Below are 5,481 nucleotides of genomic sequence, written 5' to 3'. Positions count from 1 at the left end.
TTGTACAAACCACTATATAATCACTACAAAAAAATGAGAATATTGTGACAAAATTTTCCATCACAATAAGAAATAATTCGTAACAATATCATCATTGTTACGTTTTTGTTACCAATTATTAGTGGTTGCAATACGTGTGTCACAAATGTTTTGGAGTAACAAAAATGTCACAATTTCTTGCGACTAAATTTTTCGTAACAAATCGTCACACATAGTTACGTTATATATTAGTAATATAATTGTAGCAATTTCTTACTTATTAAATGGTCTCAAACAGTCTTAATTTGTGACTGTTTACTGTGACAACTCTGTCACTCGTAGTGACGGATTTATTGTCACAAAATGTCGCTAATATTGACGACATTATAGTATTTTTACCGTCACCAATACTGACATTATATATTGTCCCAAACCGTCATTATTTATAACTAATTTAATATCTTAATTTTGTAGCCTATTATAAACAAAAAATTAGTCACAAAACATAATAATCAATGACTAAAGAAATGATATTTATCCGTTACTATAATTGCGTAACAAAAATTCTGTATTTCTTAAGACTCATCATGTTATTAGTTTATCATAATTAAAAGTCACAAAGTACGACAGTAATAATAACATCTCAGTTTCAATTGGTTACTATCTATAAATCGAAATAAATATAAATCGGTTTACAAAATGAAATTGGTTTAAAATAAAATTCGGTTTAGATAACTAAACCAAATGATAAAAAAAAAACTAAACCAAATGATAAAAAAAATCAACCCTAAAAAATAAGCGGCCATGCCTGCCTCGCCTTGCCTCCGCCACACAGTAGCCACTACGACCACGGCTGGTCTTGTCTCCTCCCCCATCAAGCTTCTTCTGCATCCTCACCTTCCTTTACCAAAAACAAACAAAAATCAGATCAAAGAGAGAGACAAAGACAGAGACAGAGAGAGATATGTTGAACCGTGGTAGAGTGGTGGGGAGACGGCGAGCGTGATATCAAATGGAGGAAGAGGATTCATCAAAAGACAGAGAGACCACTCATTCAGCATGCACCAAAATCAGTGCCACGCAGAAGAGAGATGATGGAAGTCAAACTTATAATAGACCACCATTAACTGAGGCGGTAGAGAAGATGGAGAAAGATGAAGGCAGAGATTTTGCGAGGGTGGAGAGACATGGAGCAGAGATCTTCTAACGAAAGAGAAGAGAGGAGATGTTGAGGCCAGCAGTGAAGAAAGCTTATGTATGAAGATCTGAAGAAAAGGAACAGCTTTGGTCCATCGGATCCAGTCTCATCCGACGGTGAAAAGCTTGATCCCCGTGCTTCCGAATCAGCCAATAGGATTTTTTTTGGTTGTTATACTTTATTTTCTCAACTGACAGAATAAGTTTTATTCTTTAATGTTAGTTGTTTTAGAATTCTTGTTTCTAATTTCATTTTGAACAGAGAAAAAATTTTGGTTTCTAATTTTTCTTTAGTTTTAATGTTTTTTTTTTTTTTGGAACTCTTTTTTTTTGGAACTCCTTTAGTTTTAATGTTTATTATAAGTTTTATTGTCGATCAAAAAATTTTTTTAATTAAAATTACAAGTTTACTTCACTTAGAGTACATGTTATATAGTTCTAGAAATGAAAAATAGATTTAGATATGGAATTTATGATATATGATTTGGAGTTTGAGGTTTAAGTTTAAAATTTAGAAAATATTTTAAAATAGTTTGAAGTACGTGATATAACTTAATGTCTTTAGATATACAAATATATGGTTTGGAGTATATGTAAGGTTAACAGTTTGAGTTTAAAAACTTGGGATTAAATATTTTAAGAGAATAAATTTTGAGTTTCTATTGAAGATTTAGAGTTTAAGTTTAAAATATTATATTTGAAATTTAAGTTTATGATATATGGTTTGATGTAGTTTAGGGTATATATTTGAGATTTGGACTTAACTTATATGATTTGAGATTAAGTGTTTGGAGTATATATGTTTATAAAATATATGTTTGAAGTTAAAGTTTAAGAATTAATTTCTAAATTTTAAAAGATCAAATTAATTGTTTTGTATGTAAGTTTAAGTTTAGGGTTTAAATTTAGGGATTAGTGCATAGAATTAAAGTTTTGTATTCAACCACAAAAGAAAAATGGATAAACCATGGTTAAAACTGGAGCAACATAAATAAACCTTGCAAGATCACCCAAATAATTTTGCTTTAAAAGTTACGACATTTTTTATTTGTTATCGTTTTCAATGCATTGATCACCAACATTTAGTTTATATATCGTCATAAATGGAGACATAGCATTTAGTCACATATGTTGTTGCTATGGTAACGATAAATATAGTTACAATTATGTCACATTTTTTGTCTAATTTATTTTTGTCATATTTACGTCGCTAAATGTGACATAATTTGGTTACGACATAACTTGTCACAATATTGTGACCAAATAGCTACTGTTTTCTGACATAAAAGATTAGTCATAAATCAGTGTCTGTTATGTCACAAATATGTGACTAAAAACTTCAGTTTCAAAAAGTCGTAACAATATCTCTTTTTTCTTGTAGTGAATGTGGTGTTGGCTAATGAGAAATACACACAACTTTCTCACAAATCACTCTCCACATTCTCTTTTGTTTATAACACGTTATCAGCACGAGAAAACTCTCTCTACCTGAGCAATCTCTCTCCACCGGAGCTCTCTTTTCCGGCCACAAAATTCTAAATCCAGGCGCAACTTTAAACTGCTGTATCTCTCAAACCCTGTGGATCCAGACGACGATCCACCTATCAATCTGAAGCCCAAGACGAGAAGAATCCGTTGCCGAAGACGGCTTGTCGATCCGATCTCTGACGCGTCGGCAATCGCATATACAATCGGCGCCGCCGACTCATGGTGTTTCCGGCCAGCTCCTCCACCTCTCTCTCAACCAGTTCATCCGTGGATCAGCTCTCTCTCATGGTGGTCCATTCAGATTCTTGTGGTGTAAAATGGTAAACTAATCTATCCATAAAATCTAAGAACACCATTATATCTGAAAAGAAATCTAGGATCTATATGAATCCATAATATTAATCTTGTTTCTATGATCCATTGATCCATAAGAAACTTGATTCTGAATTATGTTGAATCCATAAAAGTTATAATTCTCTAAAGGTTCTAAGTATCTCAAAAAACAAATTAAAATATCTAAAGATCTATATGAATCTTGATTATAAAATTCTTATAAAATAAAATGTGAAATCCTAAATCCCCTTCTTGGTATGTAAGCCATTAATCGGCTCTACCTTTCTCTTATATGATCCGGCCTTAAATCCGGATTTGTCTAAAGGATTGAAACCAATAATCAAACCTTTGTTTATTCGCATCACCAGCTGTTCTAGCAGGTTGTATAAGTCGTTTATCAATATCATCAAAACCCTTAAACCTCTTGCTTGGTTTTCAACCAGCAAAATCGAAAATCCAAAGATCAAAACCTTGAATCCAGTCAACCAAAATAAAATCGAAATTAAAAACCCATCATTGCATATCTTTGACTGTCATTGTTTGCTTTGCTTTGATTTTTATAAATGCATATTTGATTTTAATTAATTGCATATCTTTGACTGAAAATAACATATAGTCTTGTTTATATTGATATGTCATAAAATAAAATCTGTCTTGAAATCATTTGATCATATAGGTTGATAACTAAATAATTGAACCAACCTTGAATAGATTTCATATCATATTGAATATTGATCACATAAGTTGATAGTTAATCTTGATCTTTTACAATGCTTGAAATTGATGATTAAATTATATAGTAATCTTGTTGCATACTTGATAGCATCAGTTTAGTAAATATTTGAATCATCTTGAATCATCTTGAACCAACTTTGAATGCAATTGTCATATTGTTTAAAATCTGACCATGCATAATTGTCATATTGCTAAGACTGAATTTATGTTTGCATTTCTTTGACAATCCTGATAATAGTCCATATAAATTAAAATGGTTCATATTGCTTGCATCTAAATGATTCACACTGCTTGCATATAATTAGACCAGATCGGTTTTCATCTAAACTTAGCATGTTTGCTTTGATTGAAATTATAATCCTGTTTTAATCCGATCAAACATGGATAAGTAAATTGTTAGATCATTCACATATCATGAACTGATCATTTCCATGCATTTTCTTGTCATATAGTTTTATTAAGAATTAAGCATGCTTGCTTTTATTAAAATATAAACCTTCCTTGAAACCAATTGATTGAAAATATAATTGAATTTGGTTTAGACATTTGCTGAAAATTATAAATTTTCTTGTCTTGGTTTACCCGGTAAAGGGGGGAAGGAATCGGTTATTATTTTATGATCTTTGAAAACCAAATATCCTCATGAATTAAGAATCACATTTATATTGGTCCAATGCTTAGCACAGAACATCCGATTAGTTCTTGAGCCATGCATTTATCATTCGACCATTGTGATTGACTTTCATCCATATTGCTTCATCTCATTTAAAATGATGATTGATCCTTATTCAAATCCTAAAGGGCCTTAATACCCTATATATATATAATCAATCCAGATTTGAATTATAATTAAAAGGATCACTAGATGCAGTGATCAATTGATCATTGTCATACTAGAAATGCTTAAAGCAAATATATTATATGATTTGGGGGAAGCCTTATTAAATCATAATTAAATCATATAAATTAAATCATATAAATTATGACTTTTATTGCTTGCATAAATTCTTGATGCTTGAAAGCAATGATTAAATATTCAGATGTTGAAAATCATCTTATCTAAATCTTGGTGATTGAATCAAAATCACCTTACTGAAAGTCTCAATGATCAATATCTCACTATTGAGAATCCTCTGGACCTTTGGATAAAAACTGAAATCCAGATATGATCACCATATAATGGTACTCTTACCAAAGGCCCTATATAATTTGAGGGACCTAAAGACCCAAGACTATAAGTCTGTGGATAAGTATAACTCGGCTCTATTCATGATAGTCTCAAAGTTGAAACTGTGTGGAGAGACTATCACATATGCTGACATGTTAGAGAAGAAATTCTCTACATTCCACAAGCAATGTTTTGCTTCAGCAATAATACCGAGAAAAAGGGTTCCTCCATATACGCAAATTTAATCTCTTGTTTGTTGCTTGCTAAGCAAAACAATGAGTTACTCATGAGGAATAGTGAGATGAGGCCTCCTGGATTTTAAGGCATTGCCTAAGGCATATACGGCCACAGAGCCATATGAAAGAGTCAAACCATGGCCATATGAAAGGCCATGGAAGATGGCAAGGGTGTGCGTGGATATCACCCACAGTCACAGCATTAGTCAAGGCCGAGGCCAAGGTTATCAACCTAGCCGTGGGTATAAGTCCGTGGGAACAAGTCCGAGTTTAAAAACCCAGGCCTCGACCAAACCTGCTTATCATCAGTATGAGATGAATAATCATTGGGCCAACCGATGTAAA

General features: G+C 32.1%; 1 long non-coding RNA gene across 1 annotated transcript; it reads right to left on the bottom strand.

The window, feature by feature from the left end:
• Positions 1–622: 622 nt before the first annotated feature.
• On the bottom strand, positions 623–1,478 carry LOC130506991 (uncharacterized). The gene is made up of 2 exons (XR_008942183.1): positions 953–1,478; positions 623–880 (listed from the first exon to the last, which is right to left on the bottom strand). It is a non-coding gene; the product is annotated as an uncharacterized LOC130506991 (long non-coding RNA).
• Positions 1,479–5,481: the final 4,003 nt, after the last annotated feature.

The sequence above is a fragment of the Raphanus sativus genome, unplaced genomic scaffold (assembly GCF_000801105.2).
Source record: "Raphanus sativus cultivar WK10039 unplaced genomic scaffold, ASM80110v3 Scaffold3874, whole genome shotgun sequence".
In the NCBI taxonomy this organism is placed as follows: domain Eukaryota; kingdom Viridiplantae; phylum Streptophyta; class Magnoliopsida; order Brassicales; family Brassicaceae; genus Raphanus; species Raphanus sativus.
The sequence above is the reverse complement of the archived record's forward strand: the minus strand, read 5'-3'. Positions and strand labels throughout refer to the sequence as shown.